At 37.9% G+C, this 11,497-nt stretch overlaps 1 long non-coding RNA gene across 1 annotated transcript; it reads right to left on the minus strand.

Annotated features, from left to right (window-relative positions):
- Positions 1 to 6,694: 6,694 nt before the first annotated feature.
- On the minus strand, positions 6,695 to 10,205 carry LOC144426863 (uncharacterized). The gene is made up of 5 exons (XR_013477744.1): positions 10,107 to 10,205; positions 9,178 to 9,345; positions 8,692 to 8,781; positions 7,942 to 8,154; positions 6,695 to 7,496 (listed from the first exon to the last, which is right to left on the minus strand). It is a non-coding gene; the product is annotated as an uncharacterized LOC144426863 (long non-coding RNA).
- Between the last annotated feature and the right edge of the window lie 1,292 nt (positions 10,206 to 11,497).

Here is an 11,497-nt window from a genome sequence, read left to right on the forward strand (position 1 = left end):
ACTATTTATAGGAACTATGACCATCTTTTTCAAGTGTTAGGGAGACTTTTCGGACAGCCAGAATGCGATGGAACACGATTTGCCACCCGGTTAATATTGCAACAACAAAAAAACGGAAGTTCACCAGCTAGTTGCAGCAACAGTGAAATAAGCGGCGTTAATGCTGAGATATATGTTTTAAGTTTAATTATCGATAAGATAACTTTGTTATATGTTCTAGTGCCAATGTGGCTGGTATTCGATAATTACACGGTTGTTAATGAAGTGTTCTATGACTTGGTTACGGGACCTGTGCCCAACACTGCTATCTGACCTGAGGAGAGCAACACGTTGCAGGGAGCAGCAGATGAAAGAGTTTGTCTTATACATGTTGGTGTGTTCCTTAGTTTGATAATTCAGTTAATATTACAAACATTACACTATTACTTGACCTTCAATTTACTCATTCTCGTGTATACCAACGTCTATAATTTTTTGAAGGTAGGTATAAGGGCACGCCCCTGAATTCAGACCGCAGCAGTATGAAGAAGAGCTGTGACAAGTGTAATAATACTCTACTTGCTAAAACTCGTATGTTCCACAGTTCTTCACGGTATCCAAATTTTTATGCTAAGGTAAAACTTGATTCAACTCGCATTTTACATCGCTGATAAGAAATTCTGTTCGTTACAAGATGAGTATGACTTATTGGACACGTAGTGGACATAACGATCGTTTCAATATTATGTTCTTGTTCTTTGACACGTTTTTAAAAAGTCGCTTTTCTCTTCGAATACTGGACCAATTGCTTTGAAATTTTCAGTGGTTAAAGATAAAAATTTTCTCCAGAAGGCTATTACTTTTTTTTCGCTATGACGTCATCAAAATTATGTGACTCTACGTGTCCATATATTTGAGCATAGCTCTCTTGTTTACAGTGGCGGCGCGTCAATAGGGCCGCCCCGGTTGTTTTTTCGGTATAATGGACCTTTCCCCAAGCATCGACTTCCTTGTTTACTTCGTGACATTGGCCAATCAGCAAGATGCAAAAGGTGACGTAATATGCTCCCTTTTCGCATCCGCTCAGACACTTTTCTCACTCAGACAGATTTTCAAGCGCGGTCGTAAACATTACCTCATTTTCGCGTTTTTTTACTCTATTCGTTAGTTTTTAGTTGTGTTTCGGAAACTTGAATATAAATCAGATAATTCAATGATCACTCTGTCTTTCTAGGCGTTTTAGTAATAAAAAATTAGTGTAGAAATAGCTGTGATAGACTAGGCTAATATTCTATAGCGGTACTTTTAAAAAACAGATTGTTGTATGCGATGAAGCATAATGATGGTTTGTAACACATACCCCATTTTACAGGCGCCAACTCGCAAAGGCACTATTAAACTAGCCCCGACAATTTTGCAATGGTAAAGAATAGGAAGAATTTTTGGGGGTCCAAAGGTCGGGGAGAGGTCCATAAAAAATATTCGAAAAATACCTCAATATCGGTTGCACAGACTGTCTACACTAGCCATATTCTCCCGACATGGTTCATTTTTCGCTCGCAAAGCCTTCGCCGAACGTCGACGGGGCGACGCCGATTTTGCCCCGGTTGCTCATTGTATATCGTATTCTCTCTTTTATCTTCCACTCGCCGCGTTTGTCTCGTTTGTTTTCTGTTTCTTTTACTAAATCATCGGGGCTAGCCCCGAAATTATGATGACACAATGCCGACGTTTCTTACAACAACGTGTTGACATATTCACGCATTCCTTCTCGTTCGTTGGTTGCTTGAAGAGTTGATAGTTTCCTCGCCTTCGTTTTTGTCGCTTGTTTCGCTATTTGAATCAGTTAGAGACCTTTAGTCCATTTGCTTTCGATTTTCCACATTCCTTTTGAGCTCCTCACTTCTTTCCGGCTTCGCATTTCTTAGCCTTCGACCTCATAATGAATAAGGTTGATGCACTACTTCGCACTCCGTTTTCGCAGCTGCCGCTGGAACAAAAATTAGAGGTACAACGGCGTACATTCTGCGCAGAAACTTGGTATAAAAAACACGAATGGTTGTGTTACAGCGAGGACAAAAATTTATTGCCTACTTTTTGCTACCGACCGTGACTCACGTTGGTGTAAATTTGGTTTTAGAGATCTTAAACATCTTTCCGAGCGTGCCAGGGATCATCAATCTTCTATGGAGCATCTGGACAATGCAGTAAAATACCGAACATTCGGAAATGTTAATATTGCAGCACAGTTGGATGAAGGACGCGCGGTTTCTATTCGTCGGCACAACCAAAACGTCGAGAAAAACCGCCATGTTCTCGGTCGATTGATAGATGTTTTGAAGTTCATTGGTTGTCACGAGCTGTCCCTCCGTGGGCACGATGAACGGGCTGGCTCTTCTAATAGAGGGGTATTTTTGGATATGGTGGAAAACACCGCATCCCTAGATACAGTATTGAGAGATCATCTTGATGCCGCAACTGTTTCGAAAGGGACATCTAAGGATATCCAAAATGATTTGCTCGACTCAATGTATAAAATTCCTTTACAACATTTGGCTCTGGAAATTGAGAATTGCCAGTTCCTTTCGATTCAGTCTGACGAGACAACTGACATCACGTGCGTTTCCCAACTGGCTGTGATTTTTCGGTTTGTGAAAGATGGTAAACCTACCGAGAGATTTCACAGCTTTGTACTAATCGTTGATCGCACGGCTTGCGGGATATCGGCTGTACTGAAAGAAGTGTTACAGCCTAACAACGCGAAGTCAAAATTGATAGCTCAAACTTGTGACGGCGCGGCAGTCATGAGTGGGTCGAAACATGGTGTTCAGGTTTATATAAAAGAAGATTTTCCTCATGCGCATTTTTTACATTGTTATGCACACCAATTTAACCTCGTTATTAAAAATATGTGTCTTGATACCCCTCTCGTCCGTATATTTTTTGCAAATGTTTCGGGGTTTTCTTCATTTTTTTCCGTTTCGCCGAAGCGCTCTGACCTCCTTTGCCAGATATGTAGCCGCCGTCTCCCAGCTTGTGCACCAACACGTTGGAACTTCCAATCACGCGTGGTGCAGGGCGTGTCCGAAATTAGGTCTGAGCTCACTGAGTGTTTCAATGGCATTCAGAGCTCTCCGGTTTGGGACGAACGCTTTGTGTGGGAGGCGGCAGGTTTTAAAGCGTCTGCTAGAAGATGGTGAGTTTTCATTTTTTCTCGCTTTTTTCTCCACAATATTCTATCACGTGGATGTATTATACGGCGCATTGCAGTCAAGGCTAATGGATGGAGCGTCTGTGCAGTCGTGTATTTCAGACTTCTGCGATGCTGTATCTCGTATCCGGGAAACAATAAAATACGACGACACATGGAGTGCTTCTTTACGCCGCGGGCAAACAACGCAGCGTTTGATTTTGCCTGCAAAGGAATGCTGTGACATTCTGGTGAATCAAAAAGGCGATCGTCTGCGCACTGAACACCTTGCCGCGTTCTCTTTGATGAACCCCAAAAATTTTTCAAAATTTGCACGTCAATTTCCATTTGTTGGCTACTGTCTCCAAATTTTACCCCATGATAAACGTGGGTAAATTGGAAAATGAATTGCGATGTATATACACCAATCAAACTTTTTTGAACATCACATCAACTTGCGCGCTCTATGGGTTCCTCATAGATAACACTCTAGTAACTACCTTTGCGGCGTCTGCAAAATTTCTGTACATCATTTTGACGACGCCTATTTCTTCCGCCGACGCAGAGCGAACATTCAGCACGCTGAAGCGTATTAAAACGTATCTCAGAAACACAATGAAGCAAGAGAGATTAAATTCCTTGGCTGTTTTATCCATTCACAGAGACGTTATTTCTGGGATGCATGACTTTAATCAGCGCGTTATTGAGCATTTTGCTTCCAAGAAACCGCGGCGTGTTGCATATATGTTCAAGCAGTAAAAGTCTAGCAGCATATATATCTATGAGTCAGCGACGCATGTCCTTATCTTTGCATTAACTTTCCTTTCTTCATAGTAACGTTTTAAACCTTATTCTAGGTTTTGTCTGCTTTCCCGAAGTTTCTGTTAATATGTCATTGTATTTATCTGGGTAAATATTGCCTTTCCTTTTGAAAGAGGTTTCAAAATAACCTATGTCTATATTTATTAATCCCTTGACTTGGACTGGTTTTAATGGTGTTTTTTGACGGTTTTTCACTGTTTTTAAGCGTTTTAGCAGGGTTATTGGTGTTTTTTGACGGTTGTTCACTGTTTTTGAGCGTTTTAGCAGGGTTATTGGTGTTTTTTGACGGTTTTTCACTGTTTTTAAGCGTTTTATCAGGGTTAAAGACACTTTCTTATCGTTAAAAATTGTCGCTTTTGTCGATTGGTTGTTACCGATGGAATGGTTTTTATACTCATAAAATGATGGGAGAACTTACAGCGCTCATCCTGTCCCCGTAGATGGGGGTGACTTGGTCCCGCAGTAGCTTGCCCCGGTTGTCAAAATGACCACGCGCCGCCACTGCTTATTTATATATATATATATATATGACGCATGAGCATAAATTGTGATCTTTTCTTGCAAAATGACTTTGTTTTCTTCAAAGAGAACTCTCATTTCAACTGAAGCGGTGCGTTAAAATGAATCAGGCGAAGAAACTTGGCTTCTTGAAATTGGATAGTCTGGAATCTTGATGAATTAATTGATATATATATATATATTATACATTTCCCTCTTATTTTACAATTAGATTTTGATGTTCAATTTCATTTTTCACAAACTATAGTTCTATATAGTAGTAGATATTTACGGCTCTATTGATTAAATCATGATTTAAATAAATTCCAATATGATATCTATTAACCGCATATTGGGCAACTTCACACAGTTCGGCAAATTAGCCGACTGCGAAGTCTATGTATCCAACCCGCGGTTATGAATATAGGATCGACGCCTGATAGAAGGCCCTGTTATCACTGAATCGAAATTCAATTGGCAGAATCAATAGTATTATATATAGCTAACCTGCGTTTACTTAAGAGAGCACTGGCGCTAGTAATCTCGATGTTCAATTAGAAAACTAATAGGATTTGGCTACTGTTGGTGGTACAATAAATAAATATTTAGTCTACTTATCGTATGAAACTGATTCATTTGGTTACGTGCGCAAGATCTTGTGCCAATATAACGTCGTATTTTATATTTTACACATCGGAACATCCCCATTCGATTGATATATTTCTTCATAATTACCATGTAACAATAAAAATTTTAATATAAAAATTTGGCAGCAAAATTACTCAAATTGATTGAGCTAGTTTGACTGATAAATGGCTAAAAACAGGTCAGAATCCGATTCCCGTTTCTTTTGGCGGGGGTGGGGACGTGCACGGTTCTTAGTTTACGATCTATCCAAGCAAATTATTTTAAGATCAGTATTCTAATCTATTTTCAAAACATTCTGGATCATATTGCGAAGCTGAATATATCGGAAATATCGGTCTAAATTTAGCCGATACCAATACACAACCGATACCGGAAATTTGGCCGATATTGCCGATACCGATACATCTCTAATACATATATCCGAAGTACGCTTAATATCTCTTGATAAGATCTCGCGAAATTGCTTTAGAACTATTGGGACAAAACGAGCTTAAATTATACGCTAAACTTATTACGTTAAATGTCGGTTTACCCGGGTAACGGTTAAAGTCTTTTCCAAATTCCCAGTCCTAGTTGTAAGTCGGAATACAGACAGACAGTCTTGTCTGCCTCAGACATGCTTCAATAACCTTGACGCTGTCTGACTGAAATTCTGGAACTTATTTCAAATCATGAAATAGTTTTTGAAAATTCGAGGATGATTTAGAAAAGAATTCAACACGGTTGGATTGTTCATTTGTCCTTGTCTGTGACCTAAAATGGGCTCATCGGATTTCGTATCATTGTCAACTAAACAAAGGAATAGACCAGTGTTTCCCAATCCGAGATCTCAAATGAGCGAGTCCTCAACGAGCAATACCGTTTTAGAAACGTTATGCAATGGTATAGTTTATTTAAGTCACTTCCACATTTAGAAATTCATTGCGTGGCGCAAACGTTTTTACCAAACTCGAGTATAAGCGATACGATTATTCGCTATTTGATTAAGTTTGCTGATATAGCTGAATAATGTTAAATTAATAGCTGTAATATAATACTCTTATGCGGAATGTAAAATCGTGTGGAACAGTAGATGCTCAATTGATCCCAAAACATCGGTTTCGATCTGCTACTTTGGGACTCTAAAGATGTCGACAACAAGGTCCAGCGCTGTTCCTCCTGAATCCCCTAAGCGCAAGAGTCCGACTGAGCGTCAAGCTACTAGCTCTTCTGCAGTAGCCAAAGCAACATCTCTGACTTGTTCACTGCACTAGAGAGCACAATTCTCAAGCCCTAAGACTCGAAATACCGGCAATAATCGAACAACACCCGGAAAAACTTGCTTTTGATATCTCCTCAACTACTCCTACCAGCATTGGCATCCAGGAATCCTTATCATCCCTGGATGAATCATTGAAGGAAGTAAAAACTCAATTATCCTCTTTCAGTCTGATCAAAGATGAAATAGCTGAGATAAAAAAGGCCAAGATTTTATTTCGAAACAATTTGACGAACTGAATGCCAATTACAAAGAACCAAACAAAATCTAAGAGCAATAAAAAAATTCGAGAACTTGAACAAATAGTCGACGAGTTAGAAGATGAACTGGATATACTGACAGAGCGACAACAAGATCAGGAACGCAGATCTAGGCTTGTTAACCTAGAATATCACAACATCCCGTACTCATCAGGTGAAGACTGTGAAGATATAATAACAAAGGTAACAGCAAAGATCAATATACAACTGCAACCATATGACATCTCTAATTGCCATCGGATGTCAAAAAACAACAAGTTGAAACCTTCACCAATTATAGTACAATTCATCAATAGAAAAACCAGTTTTCAAATATTAAAAAATCGACGTCACCTCAGAACTGCCAACCTTCGAGAGATTTTTCCTCGTTATGCTCCATCAACAAAAATTTTTGTGGTTGAAAACCTCACAGATACAAACAAGGATTCATTTTTTAAAGCTAAAGACCTCAAGAACAATTGTGGTTACAAATATTTGTGGACCCACAATGGAAAAGTACTAATAAAAAAGAACGATATGACAAGCACCATCCCTATTATAACTGAAGGATGACCTTTCACTAATCAAGTAGGTCACTCAATTTTATGTTTTATACATCTACATTGTAAAGTACAACTAATATGTATTGTCCTTATGTGTACTAATCTATTTATACTTTCTATAATCACACATCTCAATTATACTCTCTTGCTAATATTTTTCAATTCCGATCATGGCCAAGGGTGACCCTCAATTAGTACCTTCTATTGACACTGCTGCTTGCTTCAATATAGAAGTTCCAAAATTGAATTCCATTCAATCCTTATCTGATTTGTTCATTTTTCACATGAATATTCGTTCCCTGCAAAAAAAATATCCTAACTAAATATCCTATCCTACCTTAAATATCCTGGTTGGAGATTAGTTTGGTCAACACTGTCAAAAGATTAGTCATCGGCATAATCTATAAACACCCCCGTAATGATATTCCATGCTTTACTGACATATTTGAATCAACTCTGTCTAAATTGGCGAATAAACATTTTTTGATATTAGGAGATTTTAATATCAATTTACTTTCAACATCAACTAATATCCAAATTGGAAATTATGTCAATATGCTTAATTCCCATAATGCTATTTCTCTAATAAACAAGCCTACAAGAGTTAGTAATACATCAGCAACTCTTATTGATCATATATATACTAATATGACAAACTTACAATTCAACTCTTATGTTATACTGTCAGATATCTCTGACCATTTCCCAATCATGTGCTGGGTTAATGGCATAAAACCAACTTACTCAAATGACTGCATAATGTTAAGGGATATGTCCTCTTTTTCGACCGACTCCTTTCGTATAGATGCACAGTGCATTAATAACCAGTTTACCAGAATGCAATTAAATACTCAAAACTTTGATATTTTGTTTGATGAATTCATTCAGTCACTTGTTGACTTGATTGACCGCCATGTCCCTCTACGTCCACTCTCACGACGTCAGAAAAGATTACACCTAAAACCATGAATAACTAAAGGTTTAACTGCTTGCATTCGACATAAAAACAAGATGTTTAAATCCCACTTTTTGGAGGGTACCAATTCCCAGCGCTCATATTTCCGAAAATACAGAAATATTTTGACGAAAGCTGTAGATAAATCCAAACAAATTTATTACCAAAATTTGATTGCCCAAAACAGAGGTGATCCTAGGTCAACTTGGAAAATTGTCAACCAAATTACCCATACTAAAAATACATCTAAACAAAAAATCGAGGAAATTCTTTCTGAAAACGGCCGGACCCTTAAAGACGGGCAACTGAATTTCACAAATATTTCTCCACAATTGGCTCTAGCCTCTCAGACAAATTTTCAAGTGAAATGGACAGCTATAAATCTTTCCTCCGCAATCGTGTGAGCCAGTCTATTTTCATGAGTTTGTCCACTACTAATGAAATGATGATAGAATTATCAAATTTGAAAGACAGGAAGGCAGTAGGTCCTGATAACATTCCAGCACGCTTCCTTAAATTAGTTGCTGGTCTCATCTCACCTTGTTTGGCAGAATTTTTTAATTGCTCCCTGCCATTGGGCTTCTTTCCGTCATCTCTCAAAGTTGCTCGGGTGATCCCACTGTTCAAATCTGGCAATAAAAAGAATGTGTCAAATTATAGACCAATATCAATCCTTTCAGCAATTGATAAAATATTTGAGCGCTTGATCCATAAAAGACTTGTGGATTTTTTAACCAAACATGATGTAATAAATAAATTTCAGTTCGGTTTTCAGAACAATCATTCCACATCACATGCCATTTTGGATACAATCTCATATATTTTTGATAAATTAGAAAGAAAAGAGTTCATTAGTGCAACTTTTCTAGATCTAACGAAGGCCTTCGATACCGTAAATCATAACATTCTGGTTTTTAAGCTGAGTCATTACGGTATTAGGGGTACAGCAAATAAACTCATTTCTAGCTATTTAAGTGGAAGATCACAGTATGTTCAAGTAGGAACATATTGTTCGCTTCCCTTACCAGTGACTCTCGGAGTTCTTCAGGGCAGCTGTTTGGGCCCGTTGCTATTTTTAGTTTACATTAACGACATAACACATTGCTCTTCGCTATTTTCCAAATTGTTTGCCGATGACACCAATCTCCTAGACAGCGATAAATCCTGCGCAGCCCTCCAATTAAGGGTGAACACTGAAATTTCAAAAGTAGCAAATTGGATGAGGGCCAACAAATTAACAATAAACATTAATAAATCAAAGACAATGTTAATATCTCCATATAGAAGCAACTCTCAAAATGATCTGACCATCAGAATTGATGGTATGATACTTGAAAATGTCAACTCCTATAAATATCTGGGTTTATATATAGACAACAAATTGAAGTGGGATATTCAAATAGGTAATCTAGCTGTTAAATTACCCAAATCAGTTGGCATATTATATAAGCTTCGACATTTTACATCCCTAACCACTTTACGTATGATATACTACTCTTTATTTCAATCCCATATTGAATATGGCATAGTGGCATGGGGTTCAGCGAATAAGACCTTATTGCAACGCATCGGAATTTTACAGAATCGAGCAATCTGCGCTATTTCAAGTGGTTGGTTACCGCACTCATCTTAGTCCAATTTACCATAGCCTTCATATAATTAAAATAGTAGATGTATATAAAATCGAAGTGTTGAAATTAATGCACCAACACTACAACAAAAAACTACCTCTAGCATTCACCAACTATTTCGCGAAGCAGAGTGATGCGCACTCATATGGTACACGGTCCTCTGCCAGGTGCTCCTATTATGTTACTCAATATTCCAACAAACTTACGCAAAACTCAATCAAATCTGTTGTGTCAAATTATGGAATTCGCTACCTGACAGTACTCAAACAATGAATTATAATTTGTACAAGCATGCCTTAAAAACTTTATATCTTGATTCTTACCAGTAGTCTAAAGAGACATTCTTGTGATGTGTCTGAAATATCATTTTACATACACTTTATCCATCTGCCGGTATGTTCTATCATATTACTGCATCCTCATTCTGTCATTCAGAAAGTTGTGCATCATTTACTTTGCTGTTATCTGATTCATGCTTGGTATTGTCTATTTCTGTCTACTCATCATGTGACATTAGCTAAATGCATAAATATTTCCTATTTTCAAGTATACTATTGAGGCAATATGTTAACACCAACTACCTAAGATTTAGATGTGCTGCTGAATATAGGCTAACGTTCTAGCCAAATCTAACAATACTATAAACCTGTACTTACAAACAACGACAACGTGAAATAACATGGATAATATCGAAGCAACCAACAACCAAAGTCAACTTATGAAAGAGGTGCTAGCGACTTTACAATGCCTGCAAAAACAACAGATAGAACTACAACAAGATATTGCAAAGGAAAAGAAAGCCAGGGCTGAAGTGGAAACCAAATTAGCTAAGATGAAAAATTCTGGCAACGTTCAAGTACCGGCAGGAACCCAAATTGACAATGGAGCTAAGCGAAGTACCGGTACTAGAAGGCCAAACTTGGAGGTCAACAACATCAGTCCACCGGTACCGGTACCGTACCCAATCTTCCGGCAACCAAGCTCGACGCCCTGGAAGACAAATCTAGCTGCATATTAAATAAACTTGAAAGTTTAGCCAAAATAGTTGAACAAATTAAAGAAAGCGCCACAAAAAACGAAATTGCAATCGATAATTTAGAACAATATGGGAGGAGGAACTGTATCTTACTGCATGGCTGCAAACGAATACCGAAAGCAGGTCATTATGGACAATTTGAAACATATGTGGCTAATACGCTAAACTCGGCCTTGAAATTAGAATGGCCTATACAATATGGAGATATAGACGTTACACATATTCTCCCAGCTGATGGCAAAGGAAACGTTCCTATAATAGTTAAATTTGTACGTCGCAGCACCAAAAATATGATTTACTCCATGAAAAGAGGAATTAAAAAGACTGGACTATCAATTACCGAATCGCTGACAAAACGTCGAGTCGAACTTCTCACCGAAGCAAGAAGAGTTCTCGGACTTAAGAATGTTTGGACTATGAATGGAGACATATATGGATATCATAACGGTAAGAAAATAATTATTAGAACCACATCAGATATTATGATATAAGTAAGATACCGTAAGACTACAGACTATGAATTATTGATATGCTAGAACAGCCCAAATTCTCATTGTAAACACTAAACACAAGAGCAACTTTTGTTTATTCACTTTTGTTTATCTTTTTTGCCCATATGAATGTTAATAAGAGAGATTTACCATGTCATGGATGCCAAAAATCTGTAAACAATAGGGA

Source organism: Styela clava, chromosome 1, assembly GCF_964204865.1.
Source record: "Styela clava chromosome 1, kaStyClav1.hap1.2, whole genome shotgun sequence".
Taxonomy (NCBI): Eukaryota; Metazoa; Chordata; class Ascidiacea; order Stolidobranchia; family Styelidae; genus Styela; species Styela clava.